This window comes from Lissotriton helveticus, chromosome 3_2, assembly GCF_964261635.1.
Source record: "Lissotriton helveticus chromosome 3_2, aLisHel1.1, whole genome shotgun sequence".
In the NCBI taxonomy this organism is placed as follows: Eukaryota; Metazoa; Chordata; class Amphibia; order Caudata; family Salamandridae; genus Lissotriton; species Lissotriton helveticus.
In genome coordinates this window covers 420215855-420227100 of record NC_136062.1, presented here as the reverse complement: position 1 = coordinate 420227100, position 11246 = coordinate 420215855, and positions in this window count along the sequence as shown.

Genomic DNA, 11246 nt, shown 5'->3' with positions numbered 1-11246 from the left:
GGATTAAACAACTCCTTAACTGCAATAGCTGTTTTGTAGTGTATATGATCAGATGTGTCTGTGGCAGCTTCTATATAGGTAGCACGAAGAGAATGTTAAAAGAAAGGATGTTTGAACATATAAGAGCCATCAAGCACCAAGACACACGTTACAATACGGCCACACATGTGAACCAATGTCCAAAACAGGGTAAACACAAAACAATCAGCTTTTGTGCAATAGATCAGGTGAAGAATGATCCAAGAGGGGGCAACAGAGAATTGGCGTTGAGACGCAGGGAAGCCTCATGGATATTGACTATGCGGGCGGTGGAGCATGGGATGAATTCAGATCAGGAATTACATTACTATTTGGGGGATTAAGCAGAACATTATGACGAACATGTATACATAAAAGATGTTTGATGATGCACATTGTATGAAGGATAGTGACAGGCTCATCAAACATTTCCAGGCATCATCATATCATGTAATGTTGAAACTATATATGTAAATATCATAACATCTAACTGTAACCCTTAATTATATCGGTAATGTTATTGGACCTGTATTTTTTGATCTGTGTATAATATTAGGTGGATCATAAATTACTAATGTATTGTGGTCCACGGACTTAATGCACATATGTTGTTTGCATATATTTAAGACAACATCAACACAATCTGTGATTGTGACTATAGAGTAATAAGGATATTTTATAATCATAATAATGAGCATGTAAACCTCACAGTTCTTTTTCGACACGACAGTTTCACATAATGTTAATAATGTAGGCACAGACCGAAATTTATGTCCATGCATAACACCCGTTTAAAGTTAAGAATTACGAGCACTAATATTTTATGCACAGACTAGAATATGAGTTAATGCAGGACACGCGTTTAAAGAGATAATTATGAGCACGCATAGAATTATCACAGAGGAAGACATTGCGCCGGCAATGTATTTCCACCTCTCCAATATGGCGGACGGGAATTGTCCACAGATTAACAGACCTATGTGCCGACCCGGTTTGGGAAGCCGGTGTTGATATATCGGGCTTCCGGGTCACAGACGCCGGCTTCTAAGATACAGCGGAACGCTCGGCGAGAGCTAGCAAGTGTGCCGCCTTTGGACTCCTTAATATTTGGAGGTAAGCGCCACATACAGAACGGCCATATCTGTGATTGCAGATATATGGGAATTCGATAACGCTTTAAAACTAATATCGGTCTCTCTTTAAACAGTGGGAATTCATCCTCTCTCTGCAATAATTGGAGGAAGGAGATAAAAAAAAATATATATATATATATACATCCCGGGATCACGACTAAAGATCACCGGCGCACAGGGATTATTCAGAGCTACCGATTGGAAGGTAAGCTCTTGGTACTTTATAGATGTAATTCTTGAAACAGGGTTTTATGGAGACCGGAGTAGGTAAATACTGATTTATTTGATTTTTAGCAATATCAGGAAAAAACGAACACAGCGCTACTAAGGAGTATTGCCCACGCCACGTTAGGCTGGGCAGGAATTATAACCAGCTAGAAGGTAGGGTTTTACCTTGATGTTATATGTACAGTGTGAAGCTTTGAATGGGGAAAATATCTAGAGAGTTAATACCTTGTTTAATTTGATTTATTCAGGCACACAGGTCGCTTACGAATCGTTATCAGGTAAGCCTGAGTATATACTTACTCAGCGTCAAATAAATAGAGCAGAACCCCTTTGATTGGGACGTTTGGCATTTAGGTTGCACAAATCCGGCACAACAAGGCACATCAATATTCACCCATTGGTTTAAGGAATACTGGGGTGAGCACATATGATAGCAGTATAATCATACCTGCACGAGATATTTGATAATCACCTTCACGAACTGTGAGGTAATCCGCTACTGTACTAGACGTTGAAATGTTACATTGATCTACCTAGGGGAGTGGCACTTCCAATCCCACCTCCTGTACCCCTCCATATGCATGTATGGACATCATATGACGTTACCTAAAGGAATGTTGTAACTTCACAGCATGGATTTGCGCTTAAATAGAATGACTAATTGGAAACTGTTTACATACGAGATAGTGTATCTCGCAACTCCAATATATTTTCGTATTGTATTTTTTTCCCAGCCCTGAGGAAGTCGTGGGTATCCACCCAGACGACGAAACACGTGTTGGCTGGACTGAGGGAAAAGACTTTGAAATTAAATGAATTCTATTTTTTGTCACATTGTGCCTTTATGTTGAATTTGGAGATAACTATATAAGCTTACTTAATAATTTCTGTTGGTGTGATAGGTTTGTCCTTGAAATTCTGATCGTTTTGTTTATTGGTGGGTTAGGATGACAACCCATGCCTAAGCACCCAACAACCTATATATGGACCATAGGAATATCTGCCTGTATTCTGTAAAGCGCCAATTCCACCAAGACAAGTCATCCGTTCACAAATCTTACTAGATATAGAACCCTTTTGCTCAGTCAACTGCTCTCCTTCTCAGAGAGATATACAAGAAATATATAAAGGAGCGATTTCAATATTTTTTGTACCATTGTGATTCTTGTATAAAATATATGCACTGCAATTTTCAATAGGCTGAAGCAGATAATAGTGATTAGCAATATGAGGACAGTGAACGGAATGAATGATTTTACCATCATGCTAAAACAGTGTATATAGGATGGGATATAAATACTGATTATAGATTACTCCTACTTATGCATGCTCTAACCTAGAAGCAGCTGGTGGATGCTCTGCCTAGCAACCCCTACTGGATGATCTGAATCCCCATTAACTGAAGCCAAGGCATGTAGGTTCCCGTCTTGGTCAAAGGCTGGATATCCCTCTTCGCGGAGGGTAAAGAGGAATCAGCTGTGCTGTCACGCTGGCGATAGAGATGACCTTGCAATGACAGTATAGTGCTCCTCTAATTCCAACATTCATGCTTTAGTGTTGCGGTTTCAGCTGGCCTGACATTGTTTATTGTCTCTGTGATGAAACCATAGCCATATGGACAAATACTAAACAACAACATTTTCACAATGTTCAGGCCTTGTGCTGAATGCTCAAGGTGTCATGATAGATTACTTACGAAAGGGAATTTCAAGCTATGTGTATTCAGAGAAACTAATCATCATCATATAAGCAAATGTGTATCAAACGTTAGCATGTGGAAAAAGAAGGTAACTTTATAAAAGCGTACATGTAAAATGGTGGTTTTTATGGCACGGCTTTACCTAACCACGTGACTTCCAACGCTCTGACATAAGTCGATAACAGCTGTCTCATCATAAGAAAGCTATCCATAGGAATGCTTCATCATGTGCTTATCTAAATAGGTGCCAAAACGTCTGAAAGGAATTTAAGATGTTAACGCCTTCGCTACAAGGCCTTTCCCCTCCCCTGTGCCATGCTCTTCTTTGGCTATTTGGTGTAGTTTGCATTTAGGCCTCCATAACTTTCTGTCCACATAAGGTATTCATGCTAAATATCCATCCTTTTTTCCCAACAATTTGAGAATTGTAAAGGTACCCAGGGTTTGTGGATTGCCCTCGAGGGGAACGAGAAAATAGGCAAACTACAGCTAAATGTTGGGGTTTTGGGGAAATATGGGAAAAAGTGTTGCAGAAGACAGCGTCTGTTTTTTGTCCCTGAAAATAGTATCAACAAAGGACTTGTGGTGCTAATATCCCCATCTTCCCAGTCTTTAGGAACAGGCAGACATTTGTCAGAAAACCAAATTTTTCAATCCAATTTAGGTATTTTACTGGAACATAGCCTATTTTTTCTATTTTATTGTGCTTTAAAGCTCCTTCCAGTTAGTGGTAGAAAAATGGATCCCGGAAAGCTATACATTTCTGAAAAGAAGACGAAATTCTGATTTCAGCAGGGGGTTGTTTGTGTAAGTCCTTGAAAGTTTTCTTATAGAAAAGTAACAGTTATAATAAAAACATATTGAAATTGAGTTGAAAAAAACTGTCATTTATGGCTACATTTTCAACTGTAACTTCTTCTAACTATGCTAGATTTTTTGAAGCAACCTACTGTTACGTCATCGAACTCTTCTGGTTGCTGGGATATATCAGGCTTGTATGTTTACCAAGAACCCGAGGTACCCAGAACTAAGCAGCAACTTGCAATGGTTTTTCATTGTGTACCGAGGATACAAGTCATTTGGTAAAATATAAAGAGTGAAAAATTGGTATCATGAAAACCTATGTATTTCAGAAAGGGGAACACGATATGGAATTTAGAAGCAGTGGTTGTTTGCACATCTCGAATTTGCAGATAGCCATACTAGTATGTGAATTAGGGGACATTTTTAAAAATGTCTTCTATTTTTCACACTGTCTTACATTTGGAAGGCAGAAATGCATAGAAAGACCACAGAAAACTGACCCATTGTTACCAATGTGCTGAGATATGAAAATTGGGGCCTGGCTCAGTTGACACCTAAGGAAACCTAGCAAACCTGTACATTTTTTAAAACTAGACACCCAGGGGATTCACACCAGGTTCTGTTACCCAGAGTCCCTTGCAAACCTCAAAGGTTGTAAAAAAACAACACATATTTTCCTCACATTTCTGTGATGGAAAGTTCTGGAATCTTGAGGGAGCCAAAAAGTTCCACCCACCCCGCATTTCTCCAAGTCTCCCGATAAAAATGGTATTTCACTTGTGTGGGTAGTCCTAGCGCCTGCTAAAGGAAACTGCCCAAAATGCAACGTTGACACATTGGGTCAGATTTACAAGAAAAAGTCTCAGTGCCGAACGCAAGACATTTGACTGCGCCGGACGGAGTCACTTTCAAAGCACAGGGATGCGACGTATTTGCAATCATATGTTGCATCTCTGTGCTTCCCCCTGCGCTGGCGCACAAACTGCTGCCATTGGCCAACGCAGGCACCCTTGCACCATGGTGCAAGGATGCCTGTGTCATCAGGAGATTGTTTTTGTTCAGGAAGGGTTCCCTTCCTGCACAAAGACAATCTGAAATGCCATTTTTCATCATCTTTGTTTTCTGCATTAGCACACATAGAAGTTGAAAAACTTCATTGATTCAATGATTGTTTATGTGTATGAAGGGAACCCTTCCTGAACAAAAACAATCAGTAGAGGTGCTTTCTTCTATCTATGTGTGCTGCAGAATGCAGCACGCATAGAAAGAGGAAAAGAAAATGAGGTGAAATGTTTACATTTCTCCTCATTGCACCTCCATATGCCTCCCCTGGGAGGTGCAGCATTCCTACGCATTTCCAGATTTACAATTCCTAATAAATTTGGAAATGTATCTGGTTCCATGGGTCTTGCGTGGGAACACCCACAGCAACACCCATGGAACACCCCTTTCACACAAAGTGCTATGTGCAAAGGGGCCATAGTTACAAAGACATTAAACGTCACGCAGGGTGACTTATCCTGTCCTTGTAAATATGGAGCAGTAAAATGCGCCGCTAGTACGTCACAAAAAGTGACATACCAGTGGCGCAGGGGGCTTGTAAATCTACCCCGTAGTTTTTTCCAGTGAAAAATGACCCTTTTTTCACAATGTGCCTAGCTGTGAATTTTGGCTCTTAGCTCAGCTGCACGTTGAGAAACCTAGCAAACCTGTACATTTTTTAAAACTAACGGCTCAGGGGAATCCAGGTTGAGGTGACTTGTGTGGCTCTCTCCACGTCCTGTTACCCAGAATCCCTTGCAAACTTCAAACTTTGTAAAAAAAAAAAAAAGATTTTCCTCACATTAATGTGATAGAAAGTTCTGGACTCTGCTGGGGGCCTAAAAATGCCTACAACCCAGCATTCCACCAAGTTTCCCAATAAAAATGGTACCTCATTTGTGTGGGTAGACCTAGTGCCCACTACAAAAAAAGTGCTAAAATGTTCTGTGGATACTTCAAAATTATCTATCACAAAAAGACATGGATTTGCAAGTAAGCCACCTGCGTTTTTGGTCTCGGACTTGGCGGCCATCTAAGGAAACCTACCAAACACAGATATTTCTGAAAACTAGATACCAGGGGGAATCCAAGAAGGTGTAGCTTGAGTGGATCACCCAACATTTTCATACCCAGAATCCCCTGCAAATCACAAATTTTGCAAAAAGCAATTACATTTTCCTCACATTTCTGTGTGGGAAAGTTGTGGGATTACTGGGCCGACACAAATTTTCAACCATCCAGTGTTTCCACAAGCCTCCCGATAAAAATGGTATCTCACTTGTATGGGTGGGCCAAGTGCCTGCGACGGGGATGGGCCCAAAACATATTGTGGAGATATCAAAATTATCTATCACAAAACGACCTGGTTTTGAAAGGGTTTTGGTTCCAGGGCTCGGCGGCCATCTAGGTAAACCTACCAGACCCAGACATTTCCAAAAGCTAGAAAAACAAGGGAATCCAGGGAGGCGTGGTTTGAGTGGATCCCGTGCATTTTATTACTCAGAATCTCCTACTCACCTCAAATGTTGCTAGAAGAAATTACATTTTCCTCACATTTCCATCACAGCTCCCTTTTCTCTCAAAAGCCCTGGAGAAACTGGTCAACATACAGCTGACTAAATACCTAGAGACCAACTCCCTCCTAGACCCGTCCCAAACAGGGTTTAGAGCCAATAACAGTACCGAAGCAGCGTTGCTGGCAGTGTCGGACGGTATCAGATCCACCGCCGACCAGGGTGGGGCGGTGGCACTGATATTGCTCGACCTGTCAGCGGCGTTTGATACGGTCTCCCACGAACACCTGCTTCATATACTTCGAAGCAAGGGAGTACAGTCCAAAGCCTTGGGCTGGCTCCACTCCTTCTTATCCAACCGTACCCAAGCTGTACACATGGGACAGTATCACTCTAAACCAAGCACCATCGGCTGTGGGGTACCACAGGGTGCCTCTTTGAGCCCCACCCTCTTCAATGTCTATGTTTCATCTTTAGCCGACATTGGGAGGAAGTGGGGCATTGGAGTCTGCTCATACGCTGACGACACACAGCTGGTGGTGACTATGGATGAAGGCCCTGAGGTCATCAAATCCAAACTACACAACTGTCTAGGAGAAATGGCCCACTGGATGCACAAGCATTCCCTGAAGCTGAATGCCGGGAAATCAGAGATCCTACTATTTGGGGGAGCAAAACATGTATGGGATGCCACATGGTGGCCCCCTTCACTGGGAACGGCCCCCTCTCCCAGTCAACAGGCCAGGAACCTGGGAATCATTATGGACGATACTCTTTCCATGAAAGATCATGTCAGATCACTCTGCGGGAAAAGTTTTGCCATACTCAAACTCCTTGCTAAAATATTCCCTTGGCTACCCTTGGACTGCAGACGGTCCGTTACGCAGGCACTACTGGTCAGTCGCCTGGATTATGGTAATGCACTTTTCAATGGGATGAACGACCATCTATTCTCACGTCTGCAGATTGTGCAAAACCAGGCGGCTAAACTTATTCTTAACAAAAGTAAGCGCGACTCAGCATCAGAGTGCCTAAATAAACTCCACTGGCTCCCAATGCGTCAGAGGGCTGCCTTCAAGCTACTCAGTCATGCTCACAAGACCCTACATGGAACTGGCCCTTCGATACTGCAAGGAAGGATCGAATTTTACAAACCTAACAGAAATCTGCGATCTTGCCAATCTGCATTGGCAAAGCCTAAACGCATCCATAAGGTCAGAACAGGTGGACGTTCCTTTTCCCACCTAGCAGCCAAGAGATGGAACGAGCTCCCCCCCAAGCTAAGACACACCTCCAACTATCTTCAGTTCAGAAGGAATCTCAAAACGTATCTCTATACTAAACCATAAATCCCAGCTGTCACCCTAGCAGCTTCTCTGGCTCTTAGCGCCGTGATATCCTTCGGGATGATTGATGCGCTCTATAAAAACCACAAAATAAATAAATAAATAAATAAATTTCCGTGTGAGAAAGTTGTGGGATCACTGGGCTGGCACATATTTCCGACCACCCAGCATTTCCACAGGTCTCCCGATTAAAATGGTACCTCACTTGTATGGGTGGGCCAAGTGCCTGTGACAGGAAGGGGCCCAAAATAAATTGTGGGGACATCAAAATTATCTATCTCAAAACAACCTGGCTTTCAAAGGGGGGCACCTGCGTTTGTATTCCCGGCGTCAGCGGCCATCTAGGGAAACCTACCAAGCCCAGACTTTCTAAAAAACTAGACCTCTTGGAGTCCAGAGAGGTGTGGCTTGTGTGGATGCCTAAATGTTTTTGTATGCAGAATCCCCTGCAAACCTCAAATGTTGCTAAAGAAAATCTCATTTAGTTGGCATGGTGATCCCCTGCTTGGGGGTTGGGGCATTGGCATGCCCATTTTGGGCAGCTCCCTCCCCAACATATTAAAAAATAAATCCCTGGTGCCTAGTAGGCTTACCGCCCCCTGGGGGGGGCCAGATCGGGGGATGTTATAATTGTGGGCAGCCCCAACCCTCTTTTATAATAAAAATAAATCCCTGGTGTCCGGTAGGACAGAAAGACTGTTCCTTTTGTTTTGGGGGTGGAGCATTCTGGGCAGCCCTACCTTCGTTTAGATAGATAAAAATATATATCTCCCCATCTGCCTAAGGGGGGGGCAGACAGACTTTCCTTCTTTTGTGTTGGGGTGGGGGCATTAGCATGCCTATTAGGGGCTGCCCCACCCCTCTATTATTAAAATAAAACCAATAATCCCTGGTTCTTAATTAGCTTTCTGCCCCCCGGAGGCAGATCAGGGGCTATTGCACCCATATGCATCCGGGGGGGGGGGCAGAAAGACTGTGCCAATTAAAAAAGGAGGGGTGGAGGCATTTTAATGCCCATTTTGGGCAGCCCCCACCCCTCAGTATTCACCATAAAAAATTCCTTGTGTTTAGTGTGATTTCTGCCCCCCTGAAACCTGCCAACTTTTTATGAGGGGAGCAAATGCCCTTGCCAAAGGGGCCACCAACCTCTCCCTTGTGTCTTGTGGGTGGCACCCTGCTTGGAGCTCGCACTCCTGCAGTGATCCCCAAGCAGGATCTACTAAGGAAGAGCATCTTTGGGAAGTGGAGATTCCCCCTTTTCTAATGATATCTCTCCTGTTTGCCTATGTGCCAGGAGCACGTAGACAGTGAAAATGAAATGAGCCCATCGGCTCATTACAATTTCACTTTCAGTGTAATGACGTCACTACAGTGAAAAAAAATGCCTTACGCAGCTAGGGTACCTCTTCCCTAGCTACAGAGGCTGAAAAAAGAAATCCCTATGTTGTTCACAGCAGCGTGATTTTTGACTGCTGTGTCGAGAACACAATGGTTATGTCATTGTCACAGCAGCACCACAGCTGAGGTTGTAACCATTATGTCCACTGCATTCAAGGGGTTAACAGGTCAAATAAAAATGTTCCCACCAAACACAATAGGCCAATTGTTTATGTATTCCCAGTGGTAGACGAAACATTTCTGTTCCAAGCAGCCGCAGACATGACCCCAGAAGCACACCGAGGTGGGCGCAGTTACCTTTATGGTACTTTACTGCCCCCCCCAGTCCATGCCCTCCTTCCCTGCATCGTTTATCGAACAACTTGCCAGTCTTGCTACTTCTTCCCCACGTATTGTTATCGCTGGGGATTTTAACTACTGGTTCCAGCATAAGGACGCCGGTCCCCATGCCTCTGAACTGTTTGAAGGTCTTTCGAGTCTGAACTTTAGCCAACTAGTTACCTCTCCCACTCACAGTGGTGGTCACATACTTGACCATATCTGGGTCCATGGGATGAAGTCCTCCCACCCGCTTACCACGCCTTGTGTGTGGTCTGACCACTGCCTTATTGATATTACCATCTCTGTGGTAGGTCAGATCCGGATTCCCCCGCGGGAAGGTGGCATGGCTCGTAAGTGGAAGTCCGTTGACCCCTCCAAACTGCTAACCCACCTATCTCACACACGCCCCCCTACCCTCAATAACCCTGACATCAACGAGCTAGACGGCCGAGTTTCCAACTGGCTCATATCAGCTAGCGACATCTTCGCTCCACTAACCAAGTTCCCTCGATCTCGCCACAGCAATTCACATAAATGGTTCACTCCCCATCTCAAAACCTTACAGTTGGAACTTCGCCAATCTGAACGCAGATGGAGAAGAGACTACTGCCCGTCAAGCAGAGATACTTATGTGGCAGCCCGCAATAAGTATAAATCCGCTATCTCTGCAGCCAAGAAGGCCTACGTCTCTGAGAGAATTTTATTAGCCCCCTGCAAGTCGAAGGAGATCTTCAGAGTTCTGGACGAATTTACCACCGATTCCAGAACGCTCCTGTCTCAGGCTCCTACCCAGGAATCCTGTAATGCACTTAGCACTTTTTTTTTACACAAGATTGTTTTGATTAAGGACACTATCCCGGTCACCTCATTGGGCGCTGACTCCGCTACTCCCCCTCATAATGCTCTTTCTATCACTCAGCTCCCCCCATTAGATCCTACATCCCTAGCCAGCTTGGCCGTTCGTATCAAGTCTGGTTCCCCTGACGACCACTGCCCACCTTCTATACTGTGTGTGACATCTGCCACTCCCTACCTGACTGCATCCTTCCTTTACTTAACTCTTCTCTCCTCTCCGGGACGGTACCCAGCTCCTTCAAGGAGGCCGTTCTAGTGCCTCTGTTGAAGAAGCCTGGAGCTGATCCTGCCGTCCCGGCGAACTATCGTCCTATCTCTCTTCTACCCTTTCTTTCTAAAATTTTGGAAGCCCATGTCACTGCCTGTCTCTCGAGGTTCATCGAGAGTTCCACCTTCCTCGAGGCCAACCAGGCCGGTTTCCGTCCTGGCCATTCTATGGAGACTGTGATCCTGGCCGTTCTGGACACCTTGAGAGATGGAGCTGACAAGGGTACCTCCCAGGCCTTGGTATTATTAGATCTGTCGGCCGCCTTCGACACGGTGGATCATAACATCCTTCTCCACCGTGTCGAACAGGCCGGCATCCAGGGCCTGGCGTTGGCATGGGTCAAATCCTTCCTTACTGGGAAATCCCAGTCTCTCAGCCTAGGTACATTCAGGGCCCCTAGGGAGCACCTGCCTTGTGGGGTCCCCCAGGGCTCCTCTCTATCCCCTCTTCTCTTTAATCTTTATCTTCGCCCCCTTCTTTTTTCTCTGAGGCAGTGGGACGTCACCGTCTTTAATTACGCGGACGACCTACAACTCATTTTCTCTCTAAACTCTCCCTCTGCTATTCCCACCTTCCAGGCAGTTATGTCCCATATCTTTCAGTGGATGTGTCAGAACCAGC